This window comes from Scatophagus argus, chromosome 13, assembly GCF_020382885.2.
Source record: "Scatophagus argus isolate fScaArg1 chromosome 13, fScaArg1.pri, whole genome shotgun sequence".
Lineage (NCBI taxonomy): Eukaryota > Metazoa > Chordata > Actinopteri > Scatophagidae > Scatophagus > Scatophagus argus.
In genome coordinates, this window is record NC_058505.1 from 6,257,293 (window position 1) to 6,280,897 (window position 23,605).

General features: G+C 40.9%; 1 protein-coding gene across 5 annotated transcripts in view; it reads left to right on the forward strand.

Annotated features, from left to right (window-relative positions):
* Positions 1-23,605, forward strand: part of LOC124069352 (receptor-type tyrosine-protein phosphatase F) — a 154,057-nt gene that overhangs the window by 26,469 nt on the left and 103,983 nt on the right. The window contains exon 1 of one of the 5 annotated variants that reach the window (XM_046408440.1): positions 10,909-11,220. The exons of the other annotated variants lie outside the window; for them this stretch is intronic. The gene's annotated coding sequence lies outside the window, so the exon portion shown is untranslated. Of the gene's footprint in view, positions 1-10,908; positions 11,221-23,605 lie in introns of those variants that run through there. 5 annotated transcript variants of the gene reach the window in all.

Sequence of the window (23,605 nt, forward strand, 5' to 3'; positions counted from 1 at the left end):
CTTGGATAATATTGCCCTCTAATATACAGTGCATAATACCTCTGTTAGCAGCTTTCTCTGTGTGTCAAGTACCAATTAAATTTTGGACCGACAGTAAGATGGCTGAGGCTGGTTTGCATGCATATAATTCTGCTACTTATAATTTTTATTGTAGTGACTTGTATCTCATGCTTCTCTGTGTCCTATAATTATGTTATGACATTCAGTGTTCCAAGTTAACATGGGAAAAACAAGATCAGGGCTAGGTGAGCTTGCAGACTTCGATGCACAGAATTTAATTCCTGCTAAGTGAAGACGTCTCTGACCTCCATAGGCTCCTTGCATGACTGTGATCCCTCTCCCCCTTTCCACACTTCCAGTTTGCATAGAAGTTTGATAAACCTGACACCGGGAGATGGATTTCCCAGCCAACCTAGCTCTGAAGTAATGGGAATCCAGAGCGTAACAAATGGTGGTGCCAGTACAGAGCTGGCTCTGCTGGGTGTGCAGGTGGTCCTCCATTCGGCTTGTCACCCCTCCCCTCCCCCAAGTGGCCATGGAGACTTGAGCAAGACTATTTTGAAGTTCAGGTTGGAGACCAGCCCTTTCACTACCCATTAGTCACACTCCAATTTCTGCAATGGGAATTTTTTTTGCTCTCACTTCACATTTTGTAAATGTATACACGGCCTTTTCCCCTCAGACTTGAAAGGTCACAGCATGTTTTTGTAATTTCTGTCTGCTGTGATTATTTTCACCTTAACTGGAATGCTGTTCCTGTGGAAAGCTGATGTCATTTAAGCTGTACATTTGGAAATTATAGTGTGGCCTTATTGACAAATGAAAGGTTTGCAGTAGAGTTAACAGGAAAATGTTCATTCAGCTTTCAAGTCAACGAGTTCAAAGGAATTTCCCCTTAGACTGGATCTTGGTTTTCTTACAAATCCTGGCTCTCAGTGAGCCAATAATGTGTATTGATTGAATTTTACTGGCCTGTTTGCACTTGCAAATGAAAGCCCGTGTGTTATTTATTTCAGGATGATTTTGTGTCTGTCAGCATATTTTGAAAAGCGACTGTGGATTTTCTTGAAGCCACTAAGATGAAAAAAATGAACGGAAGGATAAACAAACAACCTAGGCTAAAAGCACCCCTAATCTCGACCAGCAGGTATCTGCATAGGAGTGCAAATTTGTGGGTGAAGGAGATTTTGATATTGGTATCTTTCCTTGTGTCATTCTGTTGTGTTTGTGTGGGCTTTGGTGACACGCAGGTAAACAGTTTGTGTTGAGAGCCAAAGAGGCGAATGCATTGGATAAAATCTAATCCGAGAACCGATTGACTATCTTCTGAAAACAGTGTAAATTTTTATTAACTTTTTAAATTTATTTGCTTTCATATGCAGATGTCTGTTTATGCAGATTAGCTGAAATCTGGACATTTCAAATTGCTAATCGGATTGTAAATGATGACCAGCACAGAGAAGAGGAGGTCTTGGCCCAGATGTCCATTATCTGGATATTGGCTGGCAACACTGGTCGTTGCCCCCCGAGCAAAGTCGTCATCAGATGATAGCCGATGGGTTCCCGAGATTGTAAACACCCCTAACTCAATCTTCTGAACATCACATTAATGATATGCACCCTGTCAAATGGTAGACTGAACGGGAAGTAATAAATATTTTAAGATAACATGTCAACCCAGACAATTTTAATTGTTAAGATTTGATGTGGCTGATCAACTTGCCACTGAAACTTCATATTTTGCCCAAGATGCTTTGCTACTCTCATTGCCCCACTTGTATGATTTAGTTTAGTTTAGTTTAGTTTAGATTGATTTAAAGTGGCAGTTTAGTTTAGGGTATTAGACATATAAACTAATCTGCATAGTCATTTAAGGGACAGAAAATTAGTTTAATTCAGCAGCAAACATATTTTTCTGCCATGATGGCTTGTCCACCCACTAGTGTTGGCCATCTGGTGACACAATTTCTAAACCTCTCTCCAGGAAAACAGGCATAGGGTTTCCAGTGCAGTTATTTTACCCAAGAATACATTTTTATCACTACAGCAATTTACACAAGGCGGACACAATAACATTAACAGCTGCATAGTGTAATGGAATCTGATACAACAGCCCTGAAATAAATACTTTGAAGATTATAATGCTGCATTGCTGCATTTGTGGTTTTCAAGGCTGTGTTTAAACACATTTTTTTAACACTAAGATGATATGCACATTGTTTCATCCTACTGTACGTACAGGGAGAGGCCTAATTAACACAACTATAGCATTTTCTTCAGGGCAGGTATATTCCAGGATAAAAATCAACATTGTGCAGTGGCCTGGTTTGTATTCCTATCAAATCATTTTAGCTACACTCTAGATGCTGCAAGTATTTGTATTAAGAATGTAATGTCAAAAGTCTGATCTGATCGTACACAGAGTTCACATTTAAGTGTCAAATGTGGAAACATCAGCACGGTCAGACATGTTTTCACCTTTGCCACATCCAAACACAAAGGTCACATTTAAAAGACAAGAGTAACCCTGACCATTCACACACAGAGAGGTGGCATTTGTCCACTGCAGTGCTGTTCCTAATATTGTCAGAGATATAACTGGAGTGGCAAAACTCATTACAGAGATCAGAAGTGATCTGAACATTTTCCTAGCGGGAAGCCTCTTCATAGACGGACACCAGGCGAAGCGCATCAGGAGATGCTGGAGGAAATTACATCACGGTTCACCTACCATTTCAGTTGGGGGCTGTCCGATGGGATCAGCTGCATGGCTCAGAGCGTTGAGATTGACCTGTGGAATGAGCAGGGGCCGCACCTATTTTGACAGTCTAACTTTAAACCATGTAACACCTCTTAAAGTCTGATCTGTGATCATGATGGCATGTTATGTTTACTGGCTAGCAATAGCCACAGTGTGACCTACAGTATGACTTTGACCTCATCCTGAAATATTTCATACCTGTAGGATATGGGGGTTGTTCTAGGGTGCTGCAGGGTTACCAACATGGTGGCCCTGTTAATGCCATGCTGGTGGGTCAGACAGTTGGGAGCCTAAATGGAATTTAGTAACTCTGGGAATGTTCAGCTCAAACACCCAGTGTTTTAACTTAGCATTAAATTAGTGCATTCACTCCTTTCAGATGGTAATGCATCTACTGCTTTTCTAATATTAACCATATTATACTCATAGTCAAAGGGTGTCTGTTTAACAGTGACAGTGCTGTGTCCATGGAGACAAAAAGGTAAAAATAGGAGGAAAAAAAAATAGAAAATCCAGACTTCACAAACTGCATAAACCTGCTTTTGCTGATCACATACTTGAAAGTCAGTACTTTTTTAAAAACTTTTTTCTTTCATGTGATCAACTGGTATCTCAGAGCGACCTGACATTGGGCTTGACTTACCTGTCAAATTCCCAGAGGTCTCAGTAAGCTCAGATGATGTGCTCAAGGCAAAAACATAAGGGAGACATCTTGTGGAAACTCTTTATCATCTTTTTGATTGAGTTAAAAATTTGCTGATAAAATGACGTAAAACCTCATATATTAGTACATACTATATTCAGAAGTGGAAGTATTTATGGTACTTACCAAATGTACTTTACTATACATTTAGATTTTAATTTTTATTTGTGTCTGACGTTTTTCCATTGTAGTTTTTTTACAGGTATATCTGTGTCTGAATTACAGTGGGATTTTCTTTTTTCTTTTTGTTCTTCCTGTCTCAAACAGGACTGCACCTTGACACTTCTACATTCCCCCGTCAAGAGGTAAAAGCAGCAGAGAGGGCTATGGATTATTAAAAAAGGTACTTTACCCCTGGAGCACTTAAGCTTAGGTCTTTGTCATTATTAGCTTGCTCCTTTAGCCACAGATTCCTCTTTTATAGAGACAGAGACCAGAGCCCTGAACTTAAGTTGCCTGATCTGCATGTGCCAGAAATCCCAGAGATAAGTAATAGAAGGTGTAGCTCTTAAAAGGCTAAATGAAGTTGAATGGGAGGAAATGGAAATGACTGGCTTTCTTCTCCATTAGAACTCAAATTAATCCACTCATTTCTTCTCTATAAATTTATGAGGCACTGATGCTATATTAAGAAGTTTTATGTTGAATATTTTATATTGTTAATTATTTCAGCTCGCTTTCAATTCAGGCGGTTGAAGTCCATTTGTTACTCCCTCTGTGAATGGTTAATGAGGAGAAAAGCACTGAGATTTTGTGTAAAACTGTGGTAGGCTCAGATTATTGTTTATGTTATCGCTGTATGCCACTTGCAAAACAATCATCAGCTAATGTTTGGCATTTTAAGTCTCTCTTAAATATAGAGCAGCTAGTTGTACCATCAAGTCTAGACTAAATCTGCTTTTTGGACTAACATTCATTTATTTCTGCACAAATTGTCATATCATTTGTTTTGTTTTGGTTTTTTTTAGTGTTGATGTATTCACTGTTTTGGTCAACAGAGGGCCCTTATCTCTCAGTCAGGCCATTGTTGAAGAGAGGGAACCTGCAAATGCAAAATGGCATAAGTGATGGATTACTCTTTTATTTGGCAGGCTTTTCATCTGTTGAAATGGTGTGTGTGTGTGTGTGTGTGTGTGTGTGTGTGCTGTGCATGCTCATGTTATGTTTAGGACAAATGGGCAAAATTTTAGGTTTGTTCCACACATTTAAACTAAAAACAGTTTTACTGCAATTCAATTCAGAATTAAAACAAAAATCAGTGTCTGTTGGTTATAGTTAAAGATTTAACTACTATATAAGCAAAATATGTGATGCATCCTACACATAAAAGTTAGCCTTATGTTGTTATAAATATCAGTCTCACTATGTCATAATATTTTGTAATGGATGTTTGATGTATCTTGCAAGCCAACATAATACATACTTTCAAGCTACTGCTGTTGTTCCTTTACATAGGCTAAGTCATAAGTCCTCAGCCCATTATCAGTTATTCATGTAAGAGGACAGCTCATAATTTGTGGTTTATTTCCTTTTTGCAGTGGAAGAAGCCTTCTCCAACAGAGGGAATAATTTAATATCCCCTCCTTTTGATTTCAGCAAAGTGATGCACTCTGGTGCAAAGCTTGGGGAGATTTCCTAATGAGAGCTATTAACAATGCTAAGGTTTATTCGTGCTTTTGAATGCATTCCTGTGTGTCCGAGTTGTTTTTCCTGCATGCCAATGGGAAATTATTAAAATAATAAAATGCATTATTAGGACATCACTGGTTTGTTTTGGACAAGACAAGTCCAAGACTTGTGTTTGAGAAGCACTACACAGGATCATATTTGGTTATTTTCATATGATTAAACATATAGCCATTGAACATCCAGCTCAGCGCTCATTTGAAAAGCAGTTGACACTTTTCACAGTAGCCAGTCAGGCTATTTATCTTCTTGAGTGCTAGCACCTTATCCTCTGTGTGAGGCAGAAATTTATTGGGGGAAAGCATCTGGAAGACTGTCTTGTCAGAGACAAAGTGTAGTCACCTCAGCTTGGGAGCGACTGCTTTGTGTGGCTTTTATTAGGAACCTCTCACTGAAAGTTTTTAAGATTTATCAAAGTCTCCTCCGCACACAGCATACCTACTCCATCTAAGGCACTGCAGAAAGTACAGGCCCCTGTTAGGATTACTTCCTTGACATGTTCTTTCCTACATTTGATGTGTGTGCAAGTTTTTTACTTGTTTTGATGCTGGTTTCTAAGCCACATCTCCATTGATTTTTCATCTCAATGGGAATATCTGCTTTAGAGGAAAAATGCATCTGAAGATCCTTTTTTTAGAAAAAGAATTTGGCATTGTTTTGTTAATCTCTGTACAGATTTTTTCTGTTAGGTGGTGTTTTTCCTTCTCTTTAGATGACTGTTGAAAGTAAATCATAGTAGTAGTTTGTACAGTCCATTTTTAACACGGGGTAAAGACAAAGTTTAAAAACATGCGGAGAGAAATGGTAAAAGAAGCAGAGATACCAGTTTCTCTGTTGACAATGCATCACAAAGAGAGACTGTAGAAGCAGCTTGCATCTTTGCAGATCTGTTGACGGTAGTCTGTGAAATGTAACACTGCTGAACAGCTGGTCACAACACATCACAGCATTGCTCTTTCTCCACTCTGACTTTTCCTTAATTGTAGAACCAACTATGCTGCTTCTTCTATCACTTACTGTACCTACTCAAAGGTGAGATGTCTTGGGATATCCTGGATTTCTAATGTTTTGGTATGCTTGCAGTAAACTGATGAATGGGAGCTTTGTTATATGTCAGTGCTGAGGTGGCGATCTGTTCCAGAAGTGCATCAGACAGTAATCTCAGTGGAATGATCATTGATCAGAAAGACAAATGGATGTCTGAAAAGAGACCAGAGGGAGACACATTCAGGTGAGAAAAGAACTGAATTGACCCATGCAGGCTTTAGAGAAGGGAGTGGATGACATTGAAGGTCACCCACCAAGACACGTTTGGATAAATAGAGCTAACATCCATATCATTGATTGCCAACTTACCCTTTGAAGTTGCAAAGCGTTGCATTGAGCCCCTTGTCTTGCATGCTGTTCTTGACCCCGCAATATGCCTTGCCACCCATTGTGGATCTCATCCGTGCTAGAGCAGTGACTATTACTCCCCAAGAGTACAGTGTCAAAATTACTTATGCAAGACGAAACAATAAAAATGATTCTACGTCACTTGGGCTCAGCCTATTACAGATGCAACCTCCTGCCGCATTTCATAATTCACCTCAGAGCGACTTTTCCGAGCCACCCGCTTCTTTGCCTTCATTGCCACCTCCGTACTCCTCATTGAGAGCAGTATGCAAGGAAGTCAGTCCCATGGAGAGGTTCAGGGAGCACAGGGGGCCAGAGGGTGGAGAGGGGGCACAGTGCTGTAAAGTGCCTCAATGTCGCTTCATTTCCCCATTTTAATTGGTCTATCTAAATGCACCCCCGGTTTGTCAATACCCGCCAGGGTCCCAGATAAAAATGATTTGTCTCATGCATTCGGCGGCACGCTCGGCTGTTCCCCTTAGAGAGCGTGCCCGCCAGTTGTCAGCAGCAGAGTGTAATGGAGAGCAGTCGTTGTTTTTGATTTTCAATGAGTAGCAGGAAAATAAGTGCCTTCCTCTGTCGGTTCAACCCATCTTGCCTTAGCCTTATTTCTTTTTCCAGACTCAAATTTTGTCTGCAACTAACAACTCAATAAAGGCATGCAGGCACACCCACCTCTGTGGACACACACACACACACACACACAGGGACCAGTACATATGCACAAATTCACATGCTTTACACACATAGACACATCTGTGCAGGCACGTACACATGCAGGCACTCGCTGAAGGTCAACACAGTGAAGCCAATCTTATCTGTGTTTTTATGTGCTCTGTTTCCCACTGTCCTTGTCTTTTTCACACCTCCTGTCGCCATGTGCCATCACCTTCCCTCTCAGCACCGGAGCCAGTGTTATCTGCAGACAGTCCTGAGAAAAATTCAGGGCCAAAAAAACACGCCCTTGGTATTTGGACTGTGTAGCAGAATTATGATGCTCACATGATATTTGACATTTTCATTCATTTTAGTGTGACTCAGAGATACGTTGCGCTGCCTGGTAAAGATAAGCATTTCGTGCTTAACTGTGTGCAAACTCTGCTCTTTTTCTCTCTTTAACTGATGTATGATAAATATAAATTTTTGAGCTTACGCGAAGAAAGTGACATATAGTTAGACATAATTAGATGTATAGCTTTCACTTGCTTCCTGTGTAACTTAAGCTATCCCTGTAATTTATTGTGCCCTCGAGCACAGGCTGAGATTAAATGGTAGATTGATCATTTTACAAGTACCCTTTAAGCGATGTCTGTAAGTTATAATGTGATCCATGTATGTCATATAGATACCACCAGGACTGCAATCTGGAGGTAAATTATCTAACAAACACACAGCAGCAGTAGCCAAGCCTCAGTAAATTGTGAATTGGGCTGGGAATTCTAAGCGAACAGGTGTTGCCCAGCTGTGCTTTTGGACGTAATGACATAGCGCTAGTCTTAAGAGCCCATCAGCAGCAGCACATTGACTTTCACAGCTCTGTGTTTATGACACAGGTCAGCATTTTTTCACTGACTTGCTTCCAGAACTGTGTTTATTGGTGACCCCTCTGAATTGGGAGATAAATCACATTTATTTGGACATTTAAAGGATGCTCTTTTTAACAAAAAAAAAAAAAAAGAGTTACTAAGATAATAGCTGGTGTCATGCTGAGATGTGGTTTTAAATGTGACTACGGCATTTTGGAAATGCAATAAATACAGTGTATTTTTGTCATGTTAGACATCACTTATTCAGTCAGTGCGTGCTGTTCTGATCCTAGACCTTGAGACTTGGCAGACTTTTTACATGGGGCAGACAGTTCCATTGATAAAGCCCAGGACCAATGTGATTCATCCCATCCTCCGGCAGCCCAAGCATCAGATGATGACTGTAGCTACAGCAGGGGAGCTGAGGTGTCGGTCTTGATTCAGGTGTTTTTCCACCTGCAGATAACCCTTGAGCAGCGCAGCAGATTTTGTACATGAAAGAACTCTCAAAATGAAGCCAGGAAAGCCAAAAATAAAACACTGATTTTATAAAATCAAGCTATCACTAGAATCTGTTGACTGTGCGCTGTTAGGCTGGCTGGCTACAGATTGAAGAGGTTGTCAACCTTTCAGTCTAATGACTTGAGTGGGGGGATGGGTTGTTGTCACAATGTTATAAATTCCCTGACTTGGTAGGGGGGGTGTTCCCAACTCTATTCAAGCTCTTGGGGGTGGGGCAAAAGATCAGTCCTAAAACTGCCTGAGGCATAAAACCTTGGGGCAACAGTTTTAATCTTGCAGAGATGGTTACAGCTTGAGTCAGTCTATGTTTTGAGTTTTAGACTGTGCTAAAATGAGATTACACAACAGATGCAATGGCTCATGCTGTACAATTGACACATGCTACATTACTCTATCGCACTATTAATTTTCTCTCCTGCTCTGCTGTTAAGACCACCAGCCAATCTAATCTTTGCTCCTACCTTTTACCACTGTGATTTGTTCAGTTATTTGATAACAGATCAATGTGACATTTGAGCTGGCTGACTCCATACACCCACAACACTTTTTTTTCCTCCTCTGTTCTCCTTAGGGGTGTGTGGGTGTGATAATTATTCTCCAGAAGTTCACCTCAAGTTCTTAGGAGTTTATAAAATGTCCAGAGTGGTTGTTCTCCTCATTTGCAGATAGTTGTGCTGTAAATTTCGAGGAAATGTTTTTGTCTGTGTTGCATGTTTGAGATCCTATTTTTATTTAAAACAAGAAAAGAATATGGTAGCACAAACAGCTAGAAAATGTTTATGTCAGGCTGTACAAATGGAATTGCTTTTTAATCACGTGACCCGTACTCCAGTTCTAAAGCAGAAGGAAAGTTAAAGATAAAACAGCTCTGTGTCTTGCCGAAAAGTCTGTTGCGTGCACAGATCTGCAGCCTGCAGTAAAATCAGACTGTCTTCCATTGTTAACAACAAAGAGAAATGTAGAACACATTGCAGTTCCCCATTTCTTTCAGCAGACTTTAAGCCTAGAAGACATTCCACATTGCTGAATAAACCCTCATACATGCTTTTTAGAACCTCACTCTTCTTATCTGTTGTTATGCATTGTACAGCAGTACTGGCCCTTTTTTAGATTATTTGTAATTAGACTGGCTAACACTATGGAAATTCTTTAAGTTTGTTTTCCTTTTCAGAAAGCACTCCCATGTTATAGTTTGTTATAGTTAATGTATAATTTAATTGTTAATGCAATATGTTATTATGTATGGCTTCATATAAAAACACTCGTCTCAGACTAGGTCATGGCTTGCAGCATCAGCAGTGCCATTGATATATATGTACATGTTAAAAAACATCATTACATCGAGGGCAAAACATTGTTGAAGCATTGCTGGATGAGTCAAGTTACAGTCCACACAGTATTATTGGGATAAATGAGCAAACCTCTCCCCAAGGTCCTGAGGCTCTGTGATCTATTAAGGCGCTGTCGTCTCGGATGGTGAATCTCAGAGAGCGAGGGAATTTTGGGGGAAGAGAATGGTTGTGCTGACGTCCTCTCTCAGTGCAATCCCTTGTCCTTGTAGGACAGAAGAGAAAAGCAGCACCAGAGGCTGACTTGGCTGTTCCTCTGAGCTCTGTCATAAATCCAACTGAACATTTCTGAACATCTGTTGTGGATGATTAGCTCCATGGCTAGCAGAGTTTGACCGGAGGGAGTGAACAACCAGTGTGTTTGAGAGTTGTGTGTGTGTGTGTGGGTGTGTGTGTACTCAGCGCCTTGCTGATTTAAGAATGAGGATTTTGCATATTTATTTTCCTCCTTTTTTTAGCAGGAGAGAGAGAAATTACTTTTTGAAATAAATTCATTATCTGCAAAACATGTTACTAGACATGTTATATTTGCACTGTCCCCTGAGAGCGCGTGTTTGTTTCAAGGTCACTCTTTGTTAACCCCTAATTGATTTTGCATGCAGGACTTCAATTCGGACAGAGAATTCTTTATATTGGACAAGCTAGACCACCTGCCTTTTTTAGTCCAGTTTAGTACAAGTCTGAAAATGAGCCTACTTTAGGTCACATTCTCAGCCTGGAAGGTGGTCAGTAGATTTAGACACACAGACCTCATGGAGTCTTTAAGCTACAAGAATACAAAACATCACGTGTACTCTTACCTCAAACCTTTTTTTTTTCTACATGCAGGTGCACTACAAAATCGTTTCTCATTGGTCAAGGTTAGAAAAAGGTAAGGGCCTGCACCCTCCTCCCCCTTCATACTGAAATTTAACACCAGTGACATCACGCGGTGGGTTTGGCTTCTCCCAGGCAGTCCCTGAACACCCGCTCAGTGTGTGAACAAGCACTGCCTCAGAAGGATCTCTCCCCAAGCCACACTGCTCTATAGCCACAGCTGGAAACCTATTGCTGGAGAGCCTAAAGACAGCTCCTCTGCTTTAATGAAACGCTGTGAATGGAATAACTGAGCAGAAACTGGAAACTACTTTCTCACACACTTTTTCAAAAGACGTCGTTAAGGGATAATCTTTTGTGGATACTGTTGGATTTTCTTTTCTAGGGTTTTGGATACTCTCTCTTTTTGGAATAAGGAATAAAAAGAGTTTATTTATAAGTGGACCTAACTGACATGCATGGGTAAGTGAATTTTGCACGGCAGACCTTTTACAAAATGTTAGTGATGGAAAAAATGATTTCTCCTTGAAAACAGATGAAACACAGTTTTTTGGAAACTGGCTGGACGGTCCGAGACTCTGAACTTTACTTCTCTGTATAACCCAGCTCCAGGAACGTGGTGTTTTTCATTTCGGGATATACCTTTTACAACTTCCCTCTTGTGATAAAAGTAACAAAATAAGTCAGTGTGTTACACTTCAGTGGTCAGGTATTTTCTTACTATTCTTTTGTCTTCCTTTCTTTTGTCCTTGCTCACTCTTGCTTGTTCAGCCAAAACAATAGTTTAACCTCGTCTTGGCTTAGCTCTATTGGCTGGCTCTCTGGCAAATTGCCCTGTCTGGTGCAAGCCCTCCCCTACGTATTCAGAGGACTTTGAATAGAAGGACCATAGAATGTCCCCTAGCTACCGCTGCTAAGGTGAGGCACCCTGCCGTTCTACTGCATTAGGCCTATACTGAGGCCAAACAACCTGTTTTTCCAGTTGTCTTTATCTCCCTGGGCAATCTGGAGGGTTAAATTTCAGCGACAAAAATTCCACTCAGGAGGAGACACAGGAAGGCTTTGAAATCCCAGATAATTTTAGAGCAGAACTTTTCAAGTCACAAATTATAATATTTGGAAAATGTTTGGGCCGGGCTCTCAACAAAGTATAACCTGTAATACAAGTCTTAAAGTAGGATTTAAAGATTTTAAGGTTGTTTTTCTGTTTTTACTGTGATTATCAGTTAGATCTCATTTGAAGAAAGGCATTGTTGGGAGACTTGACTGAAGACACATGAAAACTTTTTTCGTCTTTGTTTCAACATCACCGGTTATAAATGTCCCCCTTCAGCTGTAATTATGTGTTAAATCTTTTGTTTCTGTTACAACATTGAACTTTTATATGCATTTTTGAACAGCTTTTGGACTGAGTTTGTCTTGTTCTTGGTCACAATAAATGTGGCTGTTGTTGCACAATTGGTTTATTGCTCAATACAAGGAGCTGGCGTCGGTGGGAAAAATAACCCTTTTTTTCAACTTGCTCTTTTCCATGAAAGCTGTCTTAAGCTTTCAAGGAGCGTCGTGTAGACAACGTGTCTGTCTCGTTTTGTTTAGCCTTTTGAAATGGCTAGACTTCCCCATGGGTCTGACTCACTGCGATGGGAACTTGTGTGTTTTCTTTCTTAGCTGTACCAAAGCTGTGCTTTCTCTTTATTTATTTATTGTTTATGTTTTTCCTTTTCAGTTAATGATTCAGGAGTATAACCTCACCCCACACCTCAACCCTGTCTGTCTTGACTTGGAGTGGTAACCCAGACTTGATTAAAAAATGACCTTGAGGCGAAACTCAAGATGGAGCTTTGTGAAAATATCTGTTCGGGTGCTCAGTAGCATAAACAAATCAGACAAAAAAAACTGTCAGCCATGGCTAGTTATTCAAACAGAGCCGATCCCTGTCCATCCCGGGTGACCTGTAGGCTGCCCTCCCTCACCTCCACCATGCCTGCCACTGATCCGTCATTCCATCTTTGTGCTTAAGTCAATTTGTTTCCAGTAATGTTCTACAGAAACATTAAGTGATGTCCAGGAAATGACCTTAGGAAATAACTGCAGTCATACCACTGCTCTTTTATTAGATTTCCTGATCTAACACTAAATATCCTACACTTAAAGGACTGCCTTGGCTGCTGTCTTTCCCTTTTAATAAATTGCTCTGTTTGGAACAGTCAATCACTCAATCTCTCTCCTCAAAAGTAATTATGGACTGGGCATATGGATTTCTCCATAGAACTTGATTTCTTATCGGTGAATTGGGTGATGTCTAATGGCCTCTTAACGCATGATGGATCTGCTTCGTTATTCTAGTCCCATTTGGGACATGAAAAAGGTTGCTTATTATCACAGATCAATGTCTGTGAAGGCGATTGTGTCAGTGGAGCCAGATGTTGGTCTATGACACATGCTGTATGTAGGCAGGAAACCTTCTAGCTTTTATCAGATTATTTAAGTTCAAAGCTTGTAGCTGAAGTGTAGACCTATTTATGATAAGGTCTCAGGACAAGTTATTTAATGGTGACAAGGTCATGAGTAGTTGTTTTACGATGACAAAGTCTAATTGTTGATCCTCTGGTCTGTACTAAATAAGACGTGCGCCAGATATGTCTTGCGTAATGTGTGATGTCAATCAGCAGGCGCAGCCTGTGTGATGCGTTGGCTGTGTTGATAGTCACTTTTTGGTCTCAGTTGTGACACTTACTTCTTGCAGACGGTTGCTCATTCATTGTGACAGGTGCTGACGAGAAGGTTTGGGGAAAAAAATGGGCTTCTTTATCACTGAATTCTACAGTATTTTGACAAGAATGCTTATCCTCAGGTGCCCCAAGCAGGGAGCTCATTTGACTTAACTGTATCTACATCTTTGTCTTGACATCTACACAGGCTTCCTAAACACACATTTAAGTTTTGATATGAGAGCATATTCAGATGAGTTTATTTTAGAGAAGGTGATGTTATTTTGTTGCCAAATAGTTATGAACAGAATTTTTTTCTCATTTATCGTATCATTTATCTCATTGCCTTTTTGTAACTGAACTGAAATCAAGTGGCTCAGGCTGTTCGGTATTAACCTGTAGCTTTGGGTGATGCAGTGACAAGTGGACATTGACACATGCGTCTTGAATGACCACTTGTGGTTGGATCTCATGCCACTCCACTGGTAGCCTGTATGCAAATTAACACGTACATCGCTGGGACAAATGGACAGGATCATTTTTAGAGAGATAAATAACCTGCTGAAGTAGACCCAAATAATGTAAAAAATGAAGAAGAAGAATTTCTCTGGACTTTCTCCACAGATCACCAAGAAGTAGCCTATATTGATTAGTGTTTGCTGTGTTTTTAAAATTTGATGTGAATGTCCATAAAATGTTGCCTTCCTTCGCAAAGTCAGCATAAATAGTGAAACCAGTTGAAAAAAGTGTGGTTGTGACGGCTGCTGAATGTTGGCTTCAGAGACAGAGCTGCAGACATGCTTTTACAGTGAGGCCTCAACAAACTGACACCTTTTGCAAGGTAAGAAACAACTTGATGTATTGCACTTAATGCCGAGTTTACAAGAAGGCACGAATGATTGAGAATTTGTTGTGGGCATGTTGGAAAGTTTTTAAGCTTCTCCTCACTCAACAACTCTCAAAATTCTTTTAATATTGTGGTTACAAGTTCAGTGACGAAATCAGCTGAAGCAGACAAACATCTACTGTTTACCTTGACGGATAAGAGAAACCAAACATGTAATCTGCATTACGGTGAACCAAATGGAAATCAGTGTGTGCATGAGAAGCCATTTTCCCTGTAGTTGTGGCTTCTTCCTGTCGTTTCACAAAGGAAATCAGTTGTGTAGGCAATCCGTCAGCGTGGCCCAAGACACTCTCATTCACGCTACTGAAAGAACGGTGTCATATGTGGCCCAGACCACCTCCAAATGTGGCCTCAGCAGTTGGATCAATGTGTCCTCAGTGCCTTTTCACATCTGTACTAGAGCTCTCTGCTTGTGAGCCAGGGCGGATGTAAATATCAAGTGTAAACAGGCTCATATTGCTCAGCCTTAGATCATCTTCAGCTCTCTTCTTACTATAAGTCCTTTTCTGTACTCTTTTTACTCTGCATTTTAAATTTATCTTTCTACATTTTATACCCAGTTATCGCCAGCTACCAGAGGTCTGCTTGGTGCTCATAGCCTTGCACCTTTTGATTTAAACCTTAACTCTATGCTTTACAACCATGGGCTTCTCAATGGGGACACAAATCCGCTTTGTCAGAGAGGACATTTCCCTCCTTTCACAGAACTCATTTCAATTCCACATCATCCCATTACGCCTCCACAATGTTTGAAACAGGCTACATTTTCAGAGGCTGCTGCATTTTTTTGTACTCCATATTAATGACAAGGCCAGAGCTTATGCTTGTGTACATGAAATGTGCAGCAGTGCAGGTTGGAGACACACAGTGGTATGACATGGCAAATAGAAGTTTTGCTATGTGGATTGTGTATATGTATGTATATATGGATTGCATGTTACCTTTCATTTACTTGATGTTTTATCACAAAATTTCTGTACAATATCCTGCTAAAATCTTACATTTGGTTTAGTTTTTTTTCTGTAGAGGGACAAGGTCAGATTGTGTGCTTGTGGACTGCCATTAAATGGAATTAAAGGTCACAGCTTTACCTTGCTCTCTAGTATAAGGGGATAACTGTGATGCTAAACTGCAGTAAAGCAAATAAAATTGAATGTAGGCTTGATTTATTTGGTGCTTGGTTCTGGGAATACAATCATGTGGCTGATTTATCCCTCTGCCTCCACCACCCTCCTTGTTTGCTCAGCCTCCCAATTTCTTCAAATGGCCAGCTTAGACTCAACATTCTACTTGATTACTTTATCAGCCAACCTGTCCCTTCCTCAAAGTTATGACTTCTTTTTCAACAGTCCACTGCTGCTGATCTCACACACCAGCAAGTACAACTGGCCCCTCACCATCAATAAGATGTCATATAACTGAATAATATGTCTTCACAGTTTCGGCCACACAACGCTGACTTGGACGTACTCGCACTAGAGTCTGAGAGTGTGGCACACGTGCTTTTCAGTTGGAGGTAGTCAGCCTCGTATAACATTTGGCTTTTGTTCATCTTGAGGTTTGCCCTCAAAAACAGGCAATAACTCTTCTTCCTGCGGAACTCGGAGGTCCCTGGCTTGTTTTGGGAAGATGGATGGAGATTCATTTGGTTTCATTATAATGTCTGATTTATTTATAGCCTGCCTGTGAGTGCCTGTTGGCCCACTGTGGCCCCATAAGGATGCATGGGGGCTGAGGCATTGATGAAACATTCCTGGTTCCAGGGGATATTCTCTGAGGAGAGCACTGCTTGTTTAAGGCAGGACAGCAGGGTGACAATGCAAGAACCGTGGGCAAGGCCACGAAAATCTAATTCCACTGGCCTTGCCTAGCTACAGAATTTCTGTTTAAGCGCTTTCCCCTGTCCCCTTGCACCGTGGGGGTGTTCAGCTATACAGTGATAGCACATCCCAGCAAAACATGGTAGAAACTATATAACGTGAAGGGGGAAATGGCTAAGAAAAATAGCTCCCCTGAAACTTTCGTATTTGACTTATGCACAGTTTGGAGCTTGGAGTTTCACAGCGCCAATCCCAAACCTTTATCTGGATCTCCCCCTTCAGCCTCAGAGATTACTGCTTCACAACCCTGGAGCAGGGATGCTGTCTGCCTGGTAATTTGATGGCTAATCCCCTGCCTCTTCCCTACAAATCTCTTCCCTGATAAAGGGGTTGCTTCTACATTAGTAAACATGGGAGACTCGGCTGCTTAGGCCGACAGTCAGACAAGACAACTGGTTGAGGAAAGGGAAGCTGGTGGGATAGCCAGTTCTTTATAGTTTATTGGAAAGCCCCTTTGCATCTCATGCTTGGAAATTCAACTTAAGTGCCGAGATTAACATTTAAACCATGGAGATGGCTTCAAGCTCAGCGAGCAAGTCGACCTAATTTTATGTATGAGGTAAATAATGCATAGCACATTTTTTTAAATGCTGGTCAGTGAATAAAAAAAATCCCCCTTATTAAGTATTTTATGAAGTTAGTGGTTTTAATGGTTTGATGGCAAGCTGCACATATCAGCCAAAGTGTTGTGATGCAGAGTTTCTGCACGGGCCATTGTTAATGCACATTCATTAGCTTTTTGACCCAAATCTGTTATCCTAATGATCACTGCACTACTGCAGCGGCTAGACACTATGGCTCACTTAAAAGGAATTCACTCTCTTAGATCTTTCTTCACAGGCCCACTCCGAGCTATATGAGCTGACTACATGACCAAGCATTGCTAGATTGCAGGTTGTAGTCCTTGTAGACGTTTTATTTATTAGGTAGGGTTAGCCTGTGCATCAGCAAAAAGCACCAAGCCCAGGAATCAAAACTGACATCTAGAGCCCAAACATGCTCCACCAAGTTTAACATGACCCGCCAAGATAGCATTTAACCAGTCTATGGAATGACCTCAGCTTGATGACTGCAGCATTGGCTGTGATGTCTTTTCAGTTGTTGACCTGACAGGAGCACTTCAGGCGTCAGGGTGGATCTGGTGGGGTGAGTGACAGGTCCTGTCCCTGCGTGTCTTTCTATATGTGTAATGGCCTGGTGTTCAGTGTAATCATTGTCAGAGAGTGAGATGACATGTCGGGCGGAATCTGGTGAGATCCCTGTTTTCAGCACATTGCAGACCAGTCAAACATCATGACCATTCAGATGGACAGTGAGGATTTTGCGTGTTTGTGATTTTTTTTCCTTTTCTTTTTACATTTTAATCAATTGTAAATTCAAGCACTACACTTGCACATACACTATACACTACCCAAGCATCCTTGAAAAAGATGTCTTAGCACTAGCTCTGCTGTTATTTAGGGTTAATTTGTCTTTCAAGATGTGATTGTAAATCATGAAATGACCTAATTTTTAAGTTTTACAGATTTTTCCAAAAACACTACTTGTTTATTTTCTGAAGAAAGTGCATCTCTGGCATCATCACTTACAATTGCTGCTCTTTCTTCATAGAACACTTCATCTAAATATCAGTTTGCTTGATTGGATGTATTCATGCTGTTTTCTGGTGGATTTTCACCGAAATATCTGATTAGTAAGTAAAATCTTTTGACTCGTAATAATTTCAGATTTTCTCTAACTGGATGTGTCCAAGAGAGGTATGTGTGTTTGTTGTGTGTGTGTATGTCTTGTTAGTGAAGCTACAGAACAGTGACTCTACGCTGGTGGTAATTGATAGTCTGGAGGCTGTCTCAGCTGCAGGTAAATCCTATCTGCAGCTGTACCATGAGGCACAGGGGTGGAGTTGGGGAGAGAGTATAAATAAGTCTTCCAAGGACTCAGGATTTGAGAATAACTAGAGGGATGGTCTCAGGGATAAAAGGGACTCCAGACACCACAGCTGAAAGAGACAGAGTGATGGTGGGAGAAACGTTTAATATGTAAGGTCGTCAAAATTATAAATATTTAAATACTTTTTCAGTATCATACAATTAAAATGCTATGATATCTGCATTTGATTGAGTATTGAAAGCCAAGATTCTACTGTAAGATTTTCAAACTAAGGCTGCACAGATATTATATATAGATACACATCATTACAAATGTGTTGGTATGTGTTCAGTGACTTTCTGTACCAGCTCTGTGTGTTCTTTGTTTCTATAAAAATGGGAAGAAAGACATCTTGTTTTGTGTGCTCAAGACAAATGGGCTTACATGTACATTTGAGCCACATTGTTCTTAAGAACAGTGTATAACTCCATGTCGTCTTTGTTCTCTATGAATTGCTTGCTTAGCCCATGAATTTAGGTGCAAAGGCTTAGGTGTGGCTTTTGCCTTGTTTTAAACCCTTCCATCAGATTGACAGAGTGAAATTCAGTGCTGTGCTTTGCCCAGGGAAATGCGCTGTAGAGAGACGCAAGCCAAAGAAAGAAGCGAAAGAGCGCGAGAGAGATTGGTCCCAGTGAGAGATTCATAGGTAGTAATGAGGACGTTGGTGGAGTGCAGGTCGTCGTGTTGTGGCTCCATCCTGTCAGTATAATGGACCTTGCTAGTCAGCTGGCAATCGATTGCACTGCTCACGACCTCGTCTGCCTGTTGTTCTTCGCTCTTCCTGTCTGTCAACCTGCCACCCAGAGATGGAGGACGAAGCAGAATCTTCTCCCAGACGACAGATACAGCGTCCAGATACTTTCTCATTACCTGAAAGGTGGTCTAAGGTGAGGTGTGGAGGAAGGCATGTCTGACTCCACATTTTCAGGCAAAATAACTGAAAGAGAGAGCCTCAGATGTAACGCTCTCATTAATTCCCGTTTGTCTTTGCCTGAGGCTGATAGGTATCAGTCATTCAGTCACCAAGAGGTGGCCTGAAATCTTTTTGTTCTGTTTGTCTGTCTGTGAAGTTTCTGTCATTTAAGGATATGGACATGGGAATGAAAGATGATATGTATTACCTTACCTTACCTAAGAATATGTGGCACAATTTGTCAGTGATTTACTGAAATTATTAGGTGATCATAAAGACTGTTGCAGATTAGTTTTCTGTCCGTTGACCAATCAGTGAATTTAATAATGGTTTCATACTCAAACTTGTTGATTTATTTTCTGTTGAAAAAGAAAATTTTGGAGTGTCTGCGCCTGTTACCATTGGAAATACAAAGGACAAAATGTTGGATTAGACACTCAGCAAGGACATACATGGCAGGTTACTGGTGAGTTAGTTTTTAGGATGACTGTACTTTGATGAACATGGTCTAAGCTGAGAGTTCTTGATTCTCTTGCCATTTGTCGACTGGTCCCTGCCTATTCTGCACTCATCTCTTTTACATTTTAAATCCTCGGGCCTCTGGAGAGCAATGGGGATATATGGTTCCATCTGCTCCAACAGACTGGCTCACGGCTCAGACAGAGAGAAGGAGACATCGCCAGGGAGGGAGAGCGACGGAGGAGGAGGAGGAGCTGAGATGGAGAGAAACACAGACTGACAGAAAGACACTCTGGCTTATTAGAATCGGCCTCTTTTCACAAGTTAGCGACTGAGAGGATAGCCGTCTGTAACAAAGGGCAGGAAAGGAATTGGAGTAGGATTTTGGGATCCTCTTTTTAGCAATAGTAACAAAACCCATGTTAAATCTCACCTGTTTCAGGTAGACCAGGATTCTTCTTCTCATTTCTTTGTGCAGCACGTAGCTTTTATGTTTCAAGGTAGGTCTCAGAATAGCATATGTTTGTGTGCCTTAGATTCCTCCAAACACACTTCTCATCAAGGGGTCCTCTTTTGTAAATAGAACCTTATGCTTCACCCCAGACACCATAAGGTACAATGTTTCTCTTTCCCACCACAAATGCTTGATTATTTAGGAAGTGTTTTTCCCAGCCCTCCCTCCCTGTGTCAACACTGGGCTTGGTTCGTTTGTACCTTGGAACACAGAGGATTTTTTTCCCCTGTGTCTTTTACATGCTGTGCTGTAAGGCAAAACAATAAAACCACTGTGTCAATATAAAGTTTCACCTGTGGGTTTCAGGTCTGACTGAGGACAAATAAGCAACCATCCAGTATTTGTGGCCTGTTATGGAAAGTCTTGGGTGTTCTTTGCCATGAGGTGAATGGAGGCTTCAGCGTCAGCGCGTGTCTCTTCACCTTTGTGTTTTGAATATTTGGAATATAGGTTGGAACACTGTTACCGACATGACACTTCCTCAGAATTAGATTTGAATAATAAAAGAATGGAGTGCGATAAGAGGCTGCATTCATGCTTACAGTTGGACAAGCACAGCCCGTTTACCCAGTGCCCACGCGCTAGTGCATGACCACTATTTTTTGTTAATAACCAAATAGCTAATCCTTCCATAGCCAGATTGAACTTGACTAGGATGAGTCAGCAAATCCCAGCTTCTGTAGATCTGTGAGCATGTGTGTACAAAATCAGGGTGCACAGTGTGGATTAACTAGATGAAGCAGTTTTTGCTAATCTGGTGAATTATTAAACGCAGGTTAAATCAAAGTATTTGATCATTGATGAAAAACATCCTGAAAATCCAGTATTGCCTCAGAGCAGTTCTGCTCAGTGGTTTGCATTTTCTCTCATGACTAGACATAGTGAAGAGTTGAAAAGGGTTCAGTGAATTCTCTGCCACTCTTAAAGTATGCATCCTCATATAGCCCAGTATTACCGCAGTACTGTGTACACAGTAAGTACTGTGGCAAACAATTACCTCAGTTGCTGCTCTGTCATTGTACACAGAGGCCACAGCTCGCCTCCTCTGTAGGCCTCTGGAGGGTCCCTGCTGACCAGAGAGCTTCACTCCCAACCCGTTACAGGCACTAATCTGGCCTGACACCAAGCTGATTTACAATACCCCCCTACCCTAAGCACCGACTGACTAGAGGTAATTGATTTAGAACAGTGGAGACACCTGCTGAATACTATGAAGCCCTCATAAGCCCCCTCCTATGCTCTTACACAAAGTTGGGCCAAATATCCTCACCTCGGTGCATTTTGTAGAAAATAAGTGTACTTAAACCTAAAGAGAAACAGGAGCTTTCTTTCCTTGTTGAACAATGCTCGTGAGAAAACCTGCTTATACACTGTATTACTGTTTGAATTGTATTTCATATCCTTCTGTAGTCCTACTAATGCTGAAGTTTTCAAATATTTCAGTTCTTTCCTGCTGCTAAAAATCCATCCATGATATAGCCGTGGGTTGAGCTGAGCCCGAACAACTGCCTCTGTTTGGCCAGCTATTGATCTGTGGTTTTCTGTATTTGCCAGTCTTTCGGCTCACATGCCATCACTCTGTTTGTCTTTTACTGGTGGAGACCAGGCTTTCTGCCCAGGGGGTGGTATGGGTGGAGGGGGGTTGAAGTCCTCTGCGTGGCGTGAGGGGGGAGTGCATGCCTTCTGTGCTGTCTGCCTAGTCATTTTATGGCACCATCTGTCCACAAGCGAACCGTCAAGTGCTGACGTCTTAGGCCATCTTTCTTTGTTTGACAGTGTGAATTTCCTTTTGATATATGTGCACATCTGCTGTTGAGAATGTGTCTCGGTTTATACTGCTAATTTAATGTTTGGCCATAGCACAAAATCATTCTCAATTATGTAGTAATTCATTTATAAGACGCCCTAAAGTGTAAACAAACACTAAAGTGAAAACTTTTTTCAATCTTTGAACTAGAGCAAGGCTATTGACAGTGTACATTTTTAGAGACCTTCAGTTGAATACAATGCTTGATTATTTTATTATTCCCCGTTAGTTTTGTTTAGTTCTCAGCTTTTGGAAACTGAAGGTTGACCTAAATAAGATTTTTTTTATTATTTTTTTATTTACTTTTCAAAACAAAGAGATAATCAGACATCAGAGATAAAAAGCATAAAGAACATTTCAGATAAACATGAGCACTGATGATTTACAGGAAAAATTATAATAGCAATGTTAATACCATGATAATAAAGAAAAAACTCAAAGTCCAGATCCAGATATTATATGAATAATAAGTTTTCTATATGAATGCCGCTTTAATAAAATAGTGTTTTAAGATTCAAATGAAAATGTGTCCTATTTCAAGTTGTTGAGTTGTTGATTTTTAAAGTGCACTCCATGTTTTTATGAGTGTTTCTTTATGATTTTCATGTGTAACTTGTTTGTGTTCTGTGAATATGGCTCCTCATGTTGACGCTGCTTTCCAGAAAGCTGTTTCATCCACTCAATCGGTCCAGTTACACACAGCACTGCTTTTATTTGATGAATGTCTGTTTTACATTGAGCCCGTGTTTTGATTTATTGCAGGCCCTTTGCCCAGCACTTTGTAATGCAAGCCATTTTCTCCTTGCTCTGCAGCTCGACAACGCCAATAATCACTCTCCAATAAATTCAAATGAAAGTGGCACTCTGGTATGTCTCTTCTAGTCTGTGTAATACATATCAGTGTAATACATATCACCTTTCATTCCCAGATTGATTTGCAGCTCAAAAGATTGGTAGCCCCCCCAAGAGGTGATTGTAAATCCCTACTTCAGTGGCAATTTATGGAGGTGCCCGAGTTTTGTTAAATGTTCACTCAACCAGACTAAATGCCAATCGACATCGTATCATATGGGTGAAGCCAAAATGCGACAGTCTTTGCATTCGGTTGAGAAGCGAGTCAGTGCCTGTGTCAGGACATTATCAGGACCTGGAGCGTTAAGTCCATGCATCATGGATTACATCGCAGCGTGTCATGGAGACTCTGTGTCACATGTAAATGTTTGCATACATTTCACGCAGCTGTAGTATTATTGTGCTCAATTATTTAAGTGTCTTAAATGAACTGCTTTATGGATTTCTTTGAGTCATCCACACAGACAGACGCTTTACTCGTGATTTTTTTACAAGTGCTTTCATTGTATGTCAGCATAATCGGCGCTCATTATTTTCTATTGCTCAGTTTAAGGAAGTTCACCTGTCTGTATGTGCCTTTCAGTCTCTCAATCTTCTTCGTTAACAATTAACTGTGGAATCAGCTTGTAAACAGAAGTGCTTTAAAACTTGATAGGTCACAGGACATTACCCTTTGTTAGGTGTATTTCAATGCAGGGCCTTGTCGCAGCCCTGTAAAATAGACATGCACCATCAAGTCTGTGGATACAGCATGGCTGTCAGAGTTGGAGGGAAAACCTCATTTCGTTACTTTACACTTTCATTGCACAATACTGTGGCTCGTCGGCTTGAAGTAACTCTCCTGGGGTCCCCAAGGTGTGTGTCCACGGCTGAAG